This window comes from Budorcas taxicolor, chromosome 10, assembly GCF_023091745.1.
Source record: "Budorcas taxicolor isolate Tak-1 chromosome 10, Takin1.1, whole genome shotgun sequence".
NCBI classification, from domain to species: Eukaryota; Metazoa; Chordata; class Mammalia; order Artiodactyla; family Bovidae; genus Budorcas; species Budorcas taxicolor.
This window is the reverse complement of record NC_068919.1, coordinates 90197763-90217222: the sequence shown is the minus strand read 5'-3', so window position 1 is coordinate 90217222 and position 19460 is coordinate 90197763. Positions and strand designations below refer to the sequence as shown.

The 19460-nt window shown below is 38.6% G+C and overlaps 1 protein-coding gene and 1 non-coding gene across 2 annotated transcripts in view; one reads left to right on the top strand and one right to left on the bottom strand.

The window, feature by feature from the left end:
• Positions 1–19460, top strand: part of CEP128 (centrosomal protein 128) — a 469424-nt gene that overhangs the window by 245738 nt on the left and 204226 nt on the right. The window lies entirely within an intron of this gene.
• On the bottom strand, positions 5704–5775 carry TRNAS-GGA (transfer RNA serine (anticodon GGA)). The gene has a single exon. It is a non-coding gene; the product is annotated as a tRNA-Ser (tRNA).

Below are 19460 nucleotides of genomic sequence, written 5' to 3'. Positions count from 1 at the left end.
TTCATTGTCACCTCACGGAAAAGCTATCTTCATTAATGCCAACTTGCTTTTGCATTTTTGAATATTTTCTTTATTGCCTCTATCAGTGCTTGAAATTATCTTATTTTAAATGTTTAATCATATAAGCTTTGCCTCTGCCTTGTAGAATCATGCCTGACAAATAGTAAGAGTTCTGACTTTCTGACTTGTGGGAGGTTTGGATTTTATTTGTTTTCCAAATTATGGGTGAAACAAATTTTCAAAGTGCATGTGGGAAGACTGTTTTTATGCTTTAGTGACTCACTGTAAGAATATTTTTCACATGTTATTATAATTACTTTTTAAAAATAAAATAATCTTTTATAATTGATACCTTTCCAAGTGTCATTTTGGCCTTCACTTATTTTAAGATGGGAGTTGACCATTTGATTATGTGATATTTGAATGATTAGACAATATTGCTATTATTAACATGTTCCATATTTTTTAAGGTATTACTGTTTACTTCTAGGACGTATATATATATATTTTCAGGTGGGAGTATAAATAGAGAGTGGGAAGGGCTGAGGAAAGCAGTTCTTGGCTGTTCGTTTTATGGGGGCCTTTGAAGTGATATAACCACAGTCAACTTGGAGAAACCATGAGAGAGCTAGGGTAATTTTCTAGATCTGTTCTTGTCTGATGTTCTTGATTCTAAATTCTCACTGAGAAGCCTTGCTGTACCATGCCTTTTCATTAGTTGGGCCCACACACACTTATGTGGCGAAGTGTGATGATATCAATACATACACACAGAAACACACTTTAATGTTCCATTTCCATAATGGCCTTTCATCAGTATCTTCCCTTCTGTTACTTTTCTGTTGTTTTTCTCATCTTTGAGTGATGGTGTTTACATTTCTAATGAGAGAAATAGCTCTTTGTGTGCGCATATATTACTCCTTGAATTAATGATACAATCATGTACACTCATGCGGCAATTTAAAGATTCCAGTTGTGTACACACATCCTAAAGAAAACTCGGGCTTCTTGAGAAGAAACATATTGTACAACTAGATGTCTGAGATTTACATTTTGATATTTTGCTGGCCTCTGATACATTGAAAAAGAATACAATATTCAGTATATTCTTACTAGTAATTTTATTTTTCAGAATATTAAAATTGGATCCCATGTGCATAAATAATATTTATAGAATTCAGTTCTCTTAACTTTTCACTACTCAGCAAAGCAAGACAGATAAACACTAGATGCTAAAAAATAAAATAGGAAACTGCAGCATTGAATGGCTAGGCTCCAGTTGCTTTTACATAGTTTCTAATAACCAAGATTTTCATGCAGCTGACTCTTGATTCTTTGTATGGATAGGCTGGTTGTAGGATGTTGCCTGCAATCTACATAAGTTATCCAGTACTTGTAAGTGATGCTAAATAGAAGTTATTTAAAAACTTTTTATGCTTTAAATACATATATAAAAATAAACCTACCATGTGCACGGCTGGGCAGATTCAAAGAGTAGTAAGGACCCTGTCCCTGCCCTTGAGGAGGTTCTAGCCCCGTAGTCTAGGTGCTCACTTCAGCTCACCTTTGGATATATTGCTGTCGATACTAATAAGGTACTGTGCAGACACATAATGAAGACACTAGCTCTTCTGGATGATTTGGAGGACAGAGAGCTATTTCAATTGGACTCTGAAGGTTAAATAAGAGTGTGCCAGCTGGAGAAGCAGGCAACTGAAACTACAGAAGAGTCATAGGATTTTTAAAAGGCCATGCTGGTCTAGGAACCAGGAAGAGATTTAGGACGACAACAGTAGAAAATGGTTTCCTTCAATGAGGAGCAGGAGTAAATTTCAGCAGATGAGAAGTGGGAGAGGAAGAAAGAAATAAGGTGAACTTGGAAATGTGATTTGATATCAGATTAAGAATATTTTTTCATTAACCACCAGATATCTTCTGTGAATGAGTGTGATGATTCCTCTTATTTGTAGAATGAGCAATGGGGAAAATGCTCTTCCTCTATTATGCCTTCTGTATAAAATATGCTCTTCTTGATAGCTGTTCTGTTACTAGTAGTGATAAGAAGCTACAGTATTGTTCAGTTTTAGTCTACCTGTGTCTTCTTTGATTGTCCTATGATATGATTAAATTTAACTTTTGTATTCGTTACAGATAGGGCATTATCTGGTGAAAGATGGAGTTAGTGTAACCTTGCATTTTACAGTTTAGAGTTCGAGGCTGTATGGCATTTGGAAGCAGTCTGTTTGTCCAGCCTGAACTAGATCTAATGGAGACATACAGGGCTCAGGGAAAGTGAACCCTTGCCACTGACTTGGTTATTTGTCATTTCAGGATGTTCATGATGGAGTAGGTGAAGGGTTTCTGACCAAGACAGGTGGATTGGTAGAACTTTAAGATGGCTTCTAGTTGAACAGTTACAGAAGCCCTGATCACCCTTGTGATCTCAGGCTGCCTTTCGAGGATACATCCGAGGGCTTGCCTTGGGTTTTCTACTTCAGAGTGCATTCTATGGGATGAGGAGTATACAGGGCCATGGATACATGGCTGCCCACTCATACTGGACCATACTCTGGGTATGGTTAGATTCTTTGATCAAACCGTGAAGAGCCCACTCGGAGGAAAAGTTCAGGCCCTCTCCTTCAGTCTTGTCTTCCCAAAGATAGTGTGAATCCCTCTAGGTTCAAGAGGCGGCCGAAGAGTCGCTGTCTGTGGGGCAGCAGGGCTCAGATGTGTGCTGCAGTCCCCACATTCGTATGCCCAAGGCCCCTCATGGTGCTGGACAGAGTCCAGTGGCTTGGGAAGGCTTCCTTTTACATCCCTGAAAATGTGCAGAACAGCCTGCCTGGACCTGGAAGGGTCAACTGGAATTGTAGAAGTCAAAAGGATCAAGAGGCTTCAGTATAGAATTTGAGACATGTCAATGAGCTCTTTAGAGAATCTGTGCACTGCTTTTCCTTGGAGTTATTTCTCTCAAACCCCCTCTTGTGTTGGAGGCAGATTATGTCTAATGTTTGTATTTGCAGACTTTCTGCCCTCTTATATTCGATCTCCCCCAAAAGTTTCAAATTAAAAAGTTTCTTTCTAAAGGGGTTTATCAAATTTTACTATTAGGCCCTAATTCCCTCTGATGCCCGATGTGTAGTCATTGGAATTAGACTAGAAAGAACAAATTGATTTCATGTACTTGTGTTTATAGTAGAACAAGATAATAAAAGATGAATTGGCATGCAACAAGTTAAGTCAATAGCATTAGACCTGTAGAATTATTTTCACTCCATTTTAAAAAACAAATACATTACTACTTACAATTTCCTATATATGTTATGCTGTAGCATCTTATGATTGAAGAGAAAGTAATTGTTTTATGTGTTACTTGACACTTCATTAGTATAATATTGTGTGGTAAAAATATGTGGACACATAGATATTTTATATATATTTATATACACACACTTATATATTCTCATATGTTAATTTTCAGAGCACACTTTAAAGGAGTGTATGTATTTTTCTTTAGATTTCTTTCTTCATTACAAAGGAGAAAAAACAAGGACTGACTCAGAGTAGTTACATGGAAGGCATCCTAAGTGGATTCCTTGGTTTTTCATTACCTCAGTTCAACATTTACCTCAATTTGTATATAAATGATGGAAATAATTTTTGGAGATCAGAAAAACAGCAAAATTAGATTATCTTTTCCTGTGAGCCGAAGGAGCTCTTTTGTTTGTAGGTGCTACACTTTGTTTTTTTGAAGGGAGTGAATGTGTGTATTTGGTGAATAAGATTTACTTTAATGCTCTGGAGTATGCAAGTTAATGATTTTAGCTTCTAATGTTTTATGACTTTAAAGAAAACTATTGGACAATTTGAATGTCAGATGGTTTAATTCACAGTCATATTGTGGTCTTGAAATTGTTCTATGTAAACGTTTAGATGGAGTTTGCACATTGTCAGTTCTAGTTACTCTAAATCACTTTTGATTTTTTAAAATTTTGCTCAAGAAAATATACAATTAAAGTCAATGGAATATGCAAAAAAAAATAATAAACTCAATGGAATATGCATGTGTAAAATACCTCACTAGTTACGGGGCCTTTGAGCAGGTTGATGTGCGGATCAAATAACAAGGGGTTAATTAGATGTTTATTTTTTAAAGAGAATTTTTAAATGATTAGTGACTTGCTTTATTTTATTTTCAGTTGTATACTCCTTAATGACAGTATGTCAATAGAAATATCTATTCTTTTAATATTTATAATCCTAAGATAACTTGAGGAAAAAGTCTGGGAAAGTAGGTTTTGTGATATGGACAAGTTATTATTTTATACAGCAATATATTTTACATGATTATTATTTCAGTAGGTGGTATAGACTATATATATGTGTGTATATTCATATAATACATATATATATGCTTATATATATACAGATCCAGTCAACTCTGAAATAGATAGAAATAGGTACATCTTGTTTGTTATTGTTTAATCAGAATTTCTTAACTTTTTTTCTAAACTCAATGTATAATTCTGATTTCATACTATGGTTGTGGCATCTCCCATGAGAAAACAAAGTCAATAAGATCTGTTGCCTAGTAACAAATTATCAAGGAAAGCAGATGAGAAGAACACTAAAACTGTTTCAGTCTGTGTTTAAAATTGTTTGGTAATGGAGATTATGTTTGCAGCAATTTATGATGTGATTTCATCCTTCTGAGATTGTTCCTATCTATCCTTAAGAAATAGCTGTGTTTTGCAAATAGCTATAGGTATAGGTTATCTGTTTATGTCCCCTCCTCCAAGGGTCAAGGTTCAAAAATAATTATTAGTCCAGAATTAATTGTTGTGCTGGCTGTTTGTATTACAAAAGAATTCTTATTTGAGGTATTCTCTCATTCTTAGTTACTCTCCTAGTTTTTAGATTTGCTACATTGCTCTGCAGTCTGAAATAGAAAGAAGACAGTCTAATTGTGGCATTTGTGGTTGATTATAGAAACAAACGTGAAATACATGTTGATCCCCATTGTAGCTTTCTCTCAGGTCCACATTATGGTTACTTCTTAATGTCCTGTGTATAAAATTAGATAGAGGATCCAATATTGATCAGATATTATTCTTAAGCAAGGCAGGTGTTTCATTTGATATTCCACTTGCAAGCCATCAGAATTGTTGGTAATAAGAAACTGAGCCATTCAGAAAAAAATCCAGTTGATAGAATGGAAATGAAAACCCTATTCATTTGTCAAAAAAGGAAATAAAATATGTAGCTGTAACTAACCTTAACAAGACAAATTAAAACCCATATGAGGAAAACTGTGAAACACACCTGAAAGAGACAGCTGTATACTGGAAGATATGAGAGGCATACCATTTTCTTGGCTAGGAGAACTCAAGTATCATAATGATATAATTTATTCCCAAATCAATGACTTAAATGCAAACTCATACACGTATAATCTCCTTTTTTGTTTTTCTTTTTTTTAACTCAAGCTTGGAAAGCCAATTATAAAATTCATTTGGAAGAATGAAAAAGTATGAATATCCAGTAAAATCCAGAGAAAGAAGAGCAAGGGAAAAGAGTCAGTCCAAATCTCTTTAGACCGACTCTTTGCGACCCCATGGACTGTAGCCTACCGGGCTCCTCCCTCCATGGGATTCTCCAGGCAAGACTACTGGAGTGGGTTGCCATTTCCTTCTCCAGGGGATCTTCCCCACCCAGGGATCGAACCTGAGTCTCCCGCATTCCAGGCAGACGCTTTAACCTCTGAGCCACCAGGGAAGCCCAAATCTCTCTTAAAAAGAAAAATAAATTTACTAGACAGACCAACGGAACCAATAGAAAATCCAGAAATAGACCCAAATGCTTAAAGAAATTTAGTCTACAGTAAGGTTAGAATTTTAAATCAGTGCAGATATATAAACTTTTTAGTAAGTATACGGGGATAACTGGATATTTGTATGGAAAAAGATTACATTAGATTCATTACTGAGGCCATCCACTTGAATGTATTTTAAATGGATCAGAGACTTCAGTGTTAAAAATGAAATTACACAAATACTAGTAAAAGCATGGGCAATACCTCTATAGTCTGGCAGTAGGCAAAAGCGACCTTTACTAGCTACAATCCAGAAGCAATCAGGATATAGAATTAATATATTTGATTATATAGAATTTATTTATTTATTTATTTATTTATTTAATGATTGAAAACCTTCCACCATAAGTAAAATAAAAGGACAAGTTATCAATTGGGAAAAATATTTGCCAGTCTTATCATACACAAGAGGTTATAGCCCTAAATACTGAGACTGGGAACTGTGAGGAAACAAGCTTTTTTTACACACTGCTTGTCGCAATGCAAAATGGTCCCCTTTTGAAGGTGCCTTTGAATGTAGTTAATTTCCATAAGCACTAACTTTTGATTCCTGGATCCTACTTCTAGGAATTTGTGTCAAAGATGCAGATACAGTGGACAGCCATACAAGAGCCCACTGCATAATGCTGGGTTTTTTTGCAGCACTTTTTAATAGCAAAAGAGGAAATAACCCAATATCCATCATTAGGGGGTTGGTTGAAAAAAAAAAAAGAACCAAACATCCAGAATGTGTAGTAATATGCAACGATGGAGAGAAATTCCTCTGCAGTGTCTGGTATCTCTGTTGGGAGGATTCAGAGGCAGGGCTGCCTACAAGGAAGTCTCCCCCTGCTCCTGTTCCTCAGAGCATGGCAGCTCAGGGCTCATGTGTCCTGGGGAATAGTGAAGTTATATTGCTTCTTCTAATCTCTTTGTGGAAATCACACAGCATCACTGCCCTGCACTCTGTTGATAACAAGCCACTCACCAGGCTCAGACGGTAAAGCGTCTGTCTACAGTGTGGGAGACCTGGGTTCGATCCCTGGGTTGGGAAGATCCACTGGAGAAGGAAGTGGCAGTCCACTCCAGTACTGTTGCCTGGAAAATTCCATGGACAGGGGAGCCTGGTAGGCTACAGTCCATGGGGTCGCAAAGAGTCGGACACGACTGAGCGACTTCACTTCACTTCACTTCACCAGCAAATATCAGGCTATATCATGTCATTGGTAAATGTTTATTGTGAACATCCTTTTGGCTAAAATAAAATGATTCTTATCTTTTAAACATAACTACAGTACTTTGGTCCTGAGAAGGCAGTGGCACCCCAGTCCAGTACTCTTGCCTGGAAACTCCCATGGACGGAGGAGCCTGGTAGGCTGCAGTCCATGGGGTCGCTAAGAATTGGACACGACTGAGCGACTTCACTTTCACTTTTCACTTTCATGCATTGGAGAAGGCAATGGCAACCCACTCCAGTGTTCTTGCCTGGAGAATCCCAGGGACAGGGGAGCCTGATGGGCTGCCATCTATGGGGTTGCATAGAGTCTGACACGACTGAAGGGACTTAGCAGCAGCAGCAGCAACAGTACTTTGGTCATGCCTAAAAATATAGCAATTTTAAAATAATGTATCACAAACGAATAAGATTGTTCAGGTATAGGTAATAGTTGTAATTGGATAATGTGTATATCAGCTCATTATACTGATCTAGCTCTTTGCTTTTGAATAGGTTTGAAATTTTGCATAATAAAAAGGTTTAAAAAAGAAAGGTAGAAATGAGACAAGAAAGAAAATAAGGGAAGGAATGGAAGGATTGAGAAAAGGAAAGATGGAATTGATCTAGGTGAAACTTTGGCATAATTCAATATTGTTGCTGTCTCAGCTTTATAGAAAATTACATTCAATATACATTTCCATTTTCAAAACATAAAAATATGGACCTAAGATACATCTGTAATTTTTAGATTTATGAGGAATAGTCCTAAAAGTCTCCATAATAAAATAAATTGTTTGTATTTGTTAAGTACACATGAGATTGGAAAATATATGTATATTCCCTGGTGGCTCAGAAGGTAAAGTGTCTGCCTACAATGCAGGAGACCCGGGTTCAATCCCTGGGTTGGGAAGATCTCCTGGAGAAGGAAATGGCAATCCACTCCAGTTTTCTTGCCTGGAAAAGCCCATGGATGGAGGAGCCTGGTAGGCTACAGTCCATGGGGTCGCAAAGAGTCGGACACGACTAAGCGACTTCATTTTCACTTTTTCACATATATTGTATTGTATCTGTATATAAAATATGAGCAGATAAAAATCTATGTGACTTCTCAGCGTAACCAAATCCTAAATTTTATTTAGTATATGATACTTCTTTTTTTTCCTCTTAGAAAATTTAATCTGAACTTTTGATTCAAATGTTAACTTATTGGCTGGAATGTTTACTTGATGGTTTTCTTCATTCTTCAAATGAGTATCAGCTTCTTAAATTGCAATTTATCCTTAGTAAAATCCTCTAATGGTTTACAGCTACATATTGAAATTATTTCTCAGAGATCCTGTTTTTCTATATTTAATTATGTGGTAAGGAACAAATAAAGGTATTATTTTTAGTGTGTTTTTCCCATTACATAAGCATCTGTCTTACTAATCTAAAGAGTTTCTTAATTCTGGTAGTTTAAAGTTTTATTAATAATCATTTTGTGGGTTGAATCTAAATTAAGATGTTATTACCCAGACAATTTTCTTTGGTTTTCTTTTGCTGTGAAAGAAAATAGGGAAGGAGGGTGTTTTCTGTGGCTATAAAAAGGTAGGATGAAGGGATCTTTGTGCAGGAACTTTCTGTGTCGTGACTGTTGGTGCTCACGTGAATCTGCACATGTGATGAAATGATAGAGTTGTGTAGAATTAAACACACACACACACACACACACAGGTGCAGGTAAAAACTGATGAAATCTGGATCATGTCTGTGGATTGTATCCGTGTCAGTCTTCTGGTTATGGTATTAAATAACATTTATGCAGACTGGTATCATTGGAGGAAGGTGGACAAAGGATATAAGCCTTCTCTCTATTATTTTATACAGCTGCATGTGAATCTTATAATCTCACAATAAAATCTGAAAGTAGATTATATTGGTTTTAATATTTTGAATGATAATTTATTGACATAAGACAATAAAATATCAAACCTAGTTAAAACAGTGAACACATGTGTTCTAATTTCTTACAAATTTTTTAGCTTTTGAATTTTTAAAAGTTTAAATTAGAATAGGACCTGAGTAAGTTCTTAAAAATAGACATCGAGGACTTCCCTGGTGGTCCAGTGGCGAAGACTCCACGCTCCCAAAGCAGGGGGCCCTGGTTTGATCCCTAGTCCAGGAACTAGATTCCACATGCCTCAGCTAAGAGTTTACAAGCCACAACTAGAGTTTGCATGCCGCAATTAAAGATATGACTAAAGATGCCACAACTAAGACTTAGCAAAAGGAATGCAGTTTCCATACTTTTAAGTTTTTGTTTGTTTGTTTGTTTTTAAAGAAAGCTGATACTGTTTAGCATAAGAATCTTTAAATAGATAACCATAGATCTGAGAACTGGGAGAGCCCCGTATGTGTTTCTAACTGTCTCTACTACAAATGAAGGAATGGACCCAGAAAGGTTAAGTGGTTTTTCCAAGGTTTTACAATTTTAATGAAGCAGTGATTGATTTTTACCTACCTTTTATCTCTGGCCTTCTTTTTTCCTGCATCATCTGTCAATCTGTGTATTTTCACTTTTTGTTTTAAGAACTTTTCCTTTAGTTCTAGTCTCTCTGGTATTAATCATAAGAATAGTAAAAACAAACAATTTTTATAGTGTACATTTTTGGGTGGTGTCATAATCATATAAATCATAATTTATATGGTTAAAAAACCATGCTGTGTATGGATCTTTTGGCTTGGGTTTTGCTTTATGTGTTTGTGTTGCTTTACCTCTCAGAAAAACAATTTCTTCTTGATTTTAAAGAAATAGCTCTTATTATAGGTCACAAAATAAGCAGGTAGTTGCCACAGGTTTTCCAAGCGGCCTTTGGAAATTCATGGGCTCTGAACTCCCACTGCTTAGGTTTGACTCTTGATTTTACCACATTTTGACCCTGAGACACTTCCAACCTCACTATCCCTTAGTTGCCCATTTGTTAAGTGGCATTAATAATATTGTTCACCTAGAAGGGTTGTTCTATCAAATGCACTAATACAGGCAGATTGATTGAGACAGTGGCTAGAGAGGGTTCAGTAAATGTGAACTGCTGTTTTTACATATGACTCTTTGTTTTGGTGTTATTCTCATGAGACATTGCTTGGTCCAAAGGCTGCATTAAGGGAATGCGCAAGGGCAATCATAAGAATGTGATCAGGAGTACATACACAAGGAATCAATAAATCATCTTTGAGCACTTGTAATGTCAAGGACAAATAGATGCCCAGGGAAATGTGTTTCCCTTAATTTAGTGTTTAACTAATCTGATTTTCCTCTTGAATCTTGACCCTTTGGTTAATCCACTTAACAAATAGTTGTCAAGTGCTTACTATAATGCCGGGCTCTTTTCTTGAAAGCAAAGATACAGCAGTGAATAAAATACACAGAAAGTCCTACAGCTGTGTTGGTTATCTTCTACTGGCAGGAGACAGACAATAAACAAAAGCAAGTCAATTATAGAGTATTTTAAAAGATAATAATTGCCATGGGGGGGAAAAAAAAAGCAAAGAAGGCAAGAGGAATGCCAGTAAAGACAAAGTGTAATTTTATTTTATTTTTTAAAATTTATTTATTTATTAATATAAATTTATTTATTTTAATTGGAGGTTAATTACTATACAGTATTGTATTGGTTTTGCCATACATCAACATGTATCCACCACAGGTATACACGTGTTCCCCATCCTGAACCCCCCTCCCTCCTTCCTCCTCCCTCCCTGTACCATAAATGTCATCAGAGTTGGCTTCATTGAGAAAGTGCCATTGGAACAAGGAATGCAAAGGGGAAATTTACGTGCAGAAATGACATGCATATTCCAGGTAGAGAGAAGCACTAGTGCATAGGCCCTGGGGCAGCTGTGTGCCCTGCGTGTTTGAGGAATGTCAGAGAAGCGGCTATGGCTGGACCTGAGTGAGCAAAGGGGACCATGGTGGTGGAATTTAAGAAATCCAGAGGAGTCCAAATGATGACAGCCTTTAGCTGAAAAAGCAAACCCTCCTTGTCTGACATGGGAAGGCTGGTGGTGAAGCAGCAAGAAACTTAATGGGAAAGAGTGAACTGAAAGTCAGATCTAGTTTAAAATTTAAAGCAGTCCTTTTTAGTCTGCTTTGGTCCAGGGACCAAATCTGGACCATAGTCTCTCAGGTAACCTTGTCTGCATCCCAGCAGAGGTCCCCTTATGCACCTTTGAGGCAGAAAGGTGCCGCTGCCTCCTCTGTCCCCGAGTGAAGCTCCTCATCCCTTTGGTGGCTGCTTTCCCGCAGTTGCACATTTCAGGGCTAGAGTCAGTCGCTGGTGTAGCTCGTCTGCCACGTTTCATCTCGGGTGGTGTTGCCTGCAGCACCAGCCAGCTTGATTTCGCCTCTTCTCTCGCTGCTGCCGCCCTCCATTCCTCTCAGACCGGGATGTGTGTCCTGTTTAATTCCACAGAACCATTTGCTGGGCAGCCTCCCTGAGGTCGGTACCCTGGCTGGCCCTCGGTGGCTTCTGTTTCCCTCTGAGACTGCCCGGAACCAGAGGCTAGTCAGTGGATTAAACCTCGGGTCCTCCTCAGTGCAGACACCCTGCCTCCAAGGTGGTGGTTCTGCCATCTGGGGCAGCCTGAGGGACAGGCACTTTTCCGAGTCCTTAACAAGGACCAGGAGCTAGAGTCCTGCCTGCCCTGTGGTATCCGTGGGGATCTAATGAGCTGCTGCTGCCCTAGAAAGAACAGGAGAAGGGAAATCGGCTCATGGATGAGACAGTCTCGTTTGGCTTCCTCTCTCTTCCCTGCTGCCTTTTAAGACAAGAAAGGGACAGTCTTGCTCATATATTATATCCTATTCCTGTTTGGATATCCCCTACATTAAAACTATATGGTCAGCGAAACAAACTTTTCCCTTGGGTTGCTAAAATGGGAGACAGATAGTATTTTCTCTCAAGCTGGTATTCAAACTAACACGCCTATCTGACTCCATAAATCCTATTTTCTATGAAAGAAGCTGCATATTACAGTGCTATTTTTCTTGGGATTCCTTAGGTCACAAAATCCTAAAGTACTAATTCAGAATGAAATTCTGTTACTACTTATAACCTCTACTCAGATAGATGCTTTGGAATGAGCATCTGTTTCTGAAAAGCCCACATTTTCAGAAATAAATTTGGGAAAAAAACTAATAATTTGAAAAATCTGTAGCTATTATATATATAGTTTCTGAAATCCCTTTTATTTTTTAAATGAACATAAGTACACAGTCCTGTGAATAGCTTTCTTTGGTCATGTTTGTTGGTTTGATGGATATGTCTGAATGGTTTCGACACCAAACGCTGAAGTGTTTCTGGTTTCCAATTTTTGCCTTAACAACTCTTGGTTCAGTGAGTCTTCTTGTAACCCTCCCTAAACTCTTGTTTAAGAATATAAAGCACAAAGTCTGCTTTAGCATGTCTTCACATTTTGAGGTACGCAAGTAGAGCAGATGTTCCAGTGTTCTTCTGTATTTCTATTTTTAAATGTTCGTCTATTTTCTATTCAGCATTTTCCAAGTGAGTCTGCATTATTAAAAACAAAATGCAAGTGCAGACAAAAAAGACAATGGCTGTGCCTTCTTATTTTAAGGACAAAATCTATTAAATAAGTTTTTTTGAATTTGATTTTAATAGTAATAAGTTTGGAGAGGGAAAAATAAATAATGTGATAATATATCATTCAGTTCAATTCAGTTCAGTCGCTCAGTCGTGTCCGACTCTTTGCGACCCCATGAATCGCAGCACGGCAGGCCTCCCTGTCCATCACCAACTCCCGGAGTTCACTCAGATTCACATCCACCGAGTCCGTGATGCCATCCAGCCATCTCACCCTCTGTCGTCCCCTTCTCCTCCTGCCCCCAATCCCTCCCAGCATCAGAGTCTTTTCCAATAAGTCAACTCTTAGCATGAGGTGGCCAAAGTACTGCAGTTTCAGCTTAGCATCATTCCTTCCAAAGAAATCCCAGGGCTGATAAGAAATCCCTAATCTCTCATAATTCAAGATACGTTTGAAAATATTAGATGAATGACTTAGATACATTTTGGGAGATATAATTCTGACATGAAAATAGAAAATCCATTAACTACTCTCAGTACCTCTCAATTCTTTTTATTGTGTAAGAAGAACAGCATCGTATTCCTAGTTCATCCATAAGATATGTTTTATAGTAAAGCTAAAATAAGAGAGGGAAACCTTGTATCTCTGAAAGATCACGTTGATTTCCAGAGTTCTTACTTTCAATGTTTAGAAAGCTTTTCTATTTCTTAAATTTCAGTTGATGGCCTTGGTAATTTGCTGTGACCCAGATTCAAAGAAACTGCTGCTACCAAACAGTTCTGTCTTAGGTTTAATCCAGATAATGTACACAGTCTGCTGATGGGGTCTGGTTTGAAAACCACCTATCTTTGCCCCGAGTCTTGATGCCCTGCCCCAGTTATCCTCAGTGTCTTTGTATCTTTATACTCACATCCTTTCCTGCTTCCTTTCCTACTTGTATTGATGTGCTCAAGTCTGTCCTGTTCAAACAAATAACCCAATCTGAATCTCATACATCTCCAAGTACCGCTTTATTTTATTCCTATTCAAAGACCTCTGCAGAGCCGTCTTGCTCATTGTTTTTTTTAAACTCCTCCCTTTTTTCTTCAGCCTACAGAAATTTGACCTTTTGACTTCTCATCTTACTGCTTTTATGAAACCACTGTCTGTAAGATCAGTAGTGGTTTCCTAATTGTAAATTCCTCAAGCTACATTTCAGTGTGCTGTTATTTCATCTCTCTCTAGCCCTTGACATTGAGGGCTGTTCTCTTCTCAACGAACTCTCTTGACACTACTTTCCTCTGCTTACTAAGTGCATTCCTAAACATTTCCCAAGCTCCTCTATCAGCTCCTTTTGCTCTAGCCATCCCTTAACTTTTGCTGTTTCCTAAATATTGATTCTAGATCCTCTTATATTTTCATACCTCATGTGCTGCTTGGGAGACTGAATCCACTTGCCTGGTTTATACATCCAAATGCTCATGACCTCTAGCCACAACCTCTCCCACAGGACTCAGATTTGGGTCTCTTACTGTCTCAATATACCAGATTTCAATCTCCTGCTGAGTCTCAAATATATATTTACTTGAATATCTTGCAAGTATCTCAAACGCATTATGTCTGAGTGTTAGCTTGCTATATTCTTCACATGCTACTTTCTTTCTTTATTCCTTATTTGCCCACTCAGTCAATGTGGAAACCTCCAGGTCTTTCCTTCCTCTTAATCCATCCCCTCCACTCCCTGCCCCGTGCCCTAGCCCCACCCCAGTAGCCAAGTTATCACTGAGTGGTCCTCAGCTGCCTTTTTTATAGCTTGAAAATTCATACTCCTTACCTCCCCGACCACGCTTCTTTCTCCCACCCCACTACCCCAGTTATTGCTGAACTGCTGTTCAAATTTTCCACATACCACGCATGGCACATTCCCTAAGCCTTTCTACCATGCAGTCTGTTATCTGTGATACCAGTCTGTTTGATCCACAAAGAATCCTGAAGATGTTTACTGCTACCTTAAAACCTTCCCGTAGTATTCTGTTGTATAAGGGACACATTATATTTGAAAGTCTATGTTTTGGGGGGATGTTGTCATGGTGAATGGCAGACAATCAACCACTCCCCAGAGGTGGTCACAGCAGAGAGCTGGGGCAGCGTCTGTAAACCCGACAGGACTCCAGGGCTGGTCTTTTCCTTCCTGGCTCAGTGTTGTGTGCTCTCCCAGAACTGGGTCCCTGGAACCCAGGCATCCCCAGTTCTAACCACTTCAAAGTCTCCTTTTAAAAAAAATTTTAATTGAAGGATAATTTCTTTACATCAAAATCTCTTAATACTGTTGCTCTTCCAGACACCTTGCCCTCCAGCAACACCAACTTTAGTTGAACTCATCGTGCATTTTCATAGCATGAACCTTTGGAAAGGCTTTTTTCTGTTTCAGATTCCATCTTCACCTACTGGTGAATTTCTCAAAGCTCAACATCCGTCTCCGACTCTCTGCAACATTGCCTGGCCTTTGCCCAGCCTCTGTCTGGACCAGTGAAGAAATTTCTGACCCAGTGTGCCCCAAACCCTGTCTTCTCCTTTATGAGTTAATGTATTTTTATACTTTCCAATCCTGTCTTTTCACGTTTTCCACAGCAGGCGACCTCTTTCTCATGGGCCCAAATGCAACCCCTGCAACCAGTTTCTCTCTGTTACAGGTTTTGCTCTCAGGAACATCTCTGCTCCTTTTCCTTTGTTTATACTTTCCCATTCATAAACTGTTAATAATAGGATTACCTTGATAGTTTAAGCAACAAGCAAAACTTAGTTATGGTTAATATATATAAGTCATACAAGTGAAAACTTCTGCCATGTGGGAAAAAAATAGAATTTTAAACTGAAGACCTAAAACACTTGTGAAAGAAAACACAGACATCCCACTTTGTCCCTCTGCATCCTCAGATGTCCCTTCTGAAACATTAGTGAGAGTTACTCAGTCATGTCTGACTCTTTGTGACCCCATGGACTGCACCATGCCAGGCCTCCCTGTGTATCACCAACTCCTGGAGTTTATTCAAACTCACGTCCATTGAGTCGGTGATGCCATCCAACCATCTCATCCTCTGTCATCCCCTTCTCCTCCTGCCCTCAATCTTTCCCAGCATCAGGATCTTTTCCAATGAGTCAGCTCTTCACATCAGGTGGCCAACATATTGGAGTATCAGCTTCAACATCAGTCCTTCCAATGAATATTCAGGGCTGATCTCCTTTAGAATGGACTGGTTGGATCTCCTTGCAGTCCAAGGGACTCTCAAGAGTCTTCTCCAATACCACAGTTCAAAAGCATCCATTCTTCGGTGTTCAGTTTTCTTTATAGTCCAACTTTCACATCCATACATGACTACTGGAAAAACCATAGCCTTGACTAGGTGGACCTTTGTTGGCAGTGTAACATCTCTGCTTTTTAATATGCTGTCTAGGTTGGTCATAACTTTTCTTCCAAGAAGCAAATGTTTTTTAATTTCATGGTTGCAGTCACCATCTGCAGTGATTTTGACGTTCCCCCAAAAAGTCTGTCACTGTTTCCATTACTTCCCCATTTATTTGCAGTGAAGTGATGGGACCAGATGCCATGATCTTTGTTTTCTGAATGTTGAGCTTTAAGCAACTTTTTCACTCTCCTCTTTCACCTTCATCAAGAGGCTCTTTAGCTCTTCTTCACTCTCTGCCATAAGAGTGGTGTCATCTGCATATCTGAGGTTATTGATATTTCTCCTGACAATCTAGATTCCAGCTTGTGCTTCATCCAGCCCAGCATTTCTCATGATGTACTCTGCATATAAGTTAAATAAGCAGGGTGACAATATACAGCCTTGACGTACTCCTTTTCGTGTTTGGAACTAGTTTGTTGTTCCATGTCCAGTTCTAACTGTTGCTTCCTGACTGCGTACAGATTTCTTAAGAGGCAGGTCAAGGTGGTCTGGTATTCCTATCTCTTTAAGAATTTTCCAGTTTGTTGTGATCCACACAGTCAATAGATTTGGACTGTACAGACCATGGATTTCTCCAAGCCAGAATACTGGAGTGGGTAGCCCTTCCTTTCTTCAGGAGATCTTCCAAACCCAGGAATCAAACCCAAGCCTCCCACATTGCAGGCAGATTCTTTACCAACTGAGCCACAAGGGAAGCCCATTAGAATCTGATGTTAGAATCTAATGGAAATTGAGAATGATTTCTTATTTAATTGCAGTATTTTTCTTAAAAATTTTTTTTCAGGCATATATTTATTTTGTCATTGCAAACAACAATATTTCAACCAAATTAATAGTTGAGTATGCATTATGATCTATCCAAGCGGGAAATTCTGGTCTATGTTTCAAACAACTGAGTTAAAGGTAAAGTTAAACATATTAGTAAGTGTGGAGCTGCCCTTTTGTAATATTTTTAAAATTTTAGATTTCATAACTTAATATTGGACACTTTCTTGTTCCCTCTGGGCCTTTTATTTAAATAAAGAAGTATGGCCTCTCATTCTTGTTTTGTAGCGCATCTTTAAAATACTTGGTGACTTTGTTTTTTTTATTTTCCCCCAACAGAAATAATATAATTGTTTATTTTTAATGATCAAAAATAAATTCCATACAGGGAAAGAACATTAGATTTCAGTTGGAGCTTTGGAAGAGTACTTTTATATCTCATTAAAGGATAAAGTCAGTTTTTTGAGAATAAACTCCAAATGTCAGTACTGTTGCTTCTGAAATAGAGCAAAGCTATTTACAACCTGTATTTTCTGAGAACAACTGCATAAATGACATGTAGGTGTGGTTTTTTTTTCCCAACTGACATGATTAAATTGTGGTCCTAAAGTGAAGTATTAACAGTGGAATGGAAACTTGTGTCTTTGTTACAGGGAACTTGGAAACAAATTGAACTAGTAAATGGGCCTTAGGTTTCATCTAAAATATGAATATTTCGTTGAACTGTTGTTCTGCAGATTTTAGGAAATCTAGTGTATGCTGCTGCTTCTTTTTTTGAAGCTGTTGAGACCTCCTGAGTATCTCAGACATTTGTTATTCAGAGTTTGGTCTATAAATTCAAGCCTGTGTGTGGTGTATGCTAAGTCACTTCAGTCATATCCGACTCTTTGTGACCCCATGAACTGTGTAACCCACCAGGCTCCTCTGTCCATGGGATTTTCCAGGCAAGAATACTAGAGTGAGTTGCCATGCCCTCTTCCAGGGGATCTTCCCTGACCCAGGGATCGAACTCACATCTCTCACTTCTCCTGCAGTGACAGGCAGGTTCTTTAACACTAGTGCCACCTATGAAGCCCATCACTTCAGTGGTGTCTGACTCTTTGCGACCCTGTGAACTGTAGCACACCAGGCTCTTCTGTCCATGAGATTCTTCAGGCAAGAATACTGGAGTCGATTGCCATACCCTTTCTGAATTATACTCTGCATTTTGACAAGATCTCCAAGTGATTCAAATGCACATTAAAGTATGAGACACAGTGCCATAGACCAGTGGGACTTTTATGTGTCAGATTAGAGAAGGATAGGAAGCCTTCTTGTCCAAATACTTTAGGGTACCTTAGCAAACTCTGGAGGTGAGCTGCTGTGTGGAGGATTGGGTAAACCACTCAGAATCATGTTGTTTTAAGTCTGGAAGGATCCTCAAAGATGATCTAGTTCAACTATCCTCACTTTATAACTAGAAATCTAAGTCCCCCCAAATAAAATACTTATTGAATAAAGTCTGTTGTTGCCTGAGATCATATTCTGCCTACCGTAGTCTAGACTAATTTGTTCCATTTTTACTTCTGTGAATTAGATGCAGAGAACAACACTCTGTGCTTGTGCTTTTTATTTTTACCTGGGCAGTTTTCACCAGTCTCCAGAATCCAGTGCCATTAGGTCATGCAGACATTCTTCTATGGCTGTTACGATAGCCAGTTTTCATGTGAATTGCCCTGTTTATACTTTTAACATTCAGAGTGCATAACCTTTTTTGGTATGTATGATACCCATGATAACCACATGACTAATTGAATTCAATAGGTTGATTTTACTTTTTGACAGAGTTTTCTGCAGTTTATAGAATTGCAAAGAGTTGGATATGATGTAGCAACTAAACAAGAGTTTATCTGAGATTTGTCAGTTTACAGATGACTAATGGATGCCAACAAATGTCCGTCTAGTCAAGGCTATGGTTTTTCCAGTGGTCATGTATGGATGTGAGAGTTGGACTGTGAAGAAAGCTGAGCACCGAAGAATTGATGCATTTGATGTGGTGTTGGAGAAGACTCTTGAGAGTCCCTTGGACTGAAAGGAGATCCAGCCAGTCCATTCTAAGGGAGATCAGTCCTGGGTGTTCATTGGAAGGAATTATGCTAAAGCTGAAACTCCAGTACTTTGGCCACCTCATGCAAAGAGTTGACTCATTGGAAAAGACCCTGATGCTGGGAGGGATTGGGGGCAGGAGGAAAAGGGGACGACAGAGGGTGAGATGGCTGGATGGCATCACGGACTCGGTGGATGTGAATCTGAGTGAACTCCGGGAGTTGGTGATGGACAGGGAGGCCTGGCATGCTGCGATTCATGGGGTTGCAAAGAGTCAGGCACGACTGAGCGACTGAACTGAACTGAACTGAATGGATGTCAATTTCTGGATGTGATTCAGAATCATGAAGTTTTACTCTTTCAAAATTTCTTAGACAGCAAATTTCTTCATCTGGCACTTAGCTCACTTCACCAACTGTTATAGGTATTGTGTTATTCCTTTCCATTTCATAACATGTTGATACCTCCTTGTGGCTGAATCTATGTCCTGTGTTTTTCTGACAGCTAGCCACAA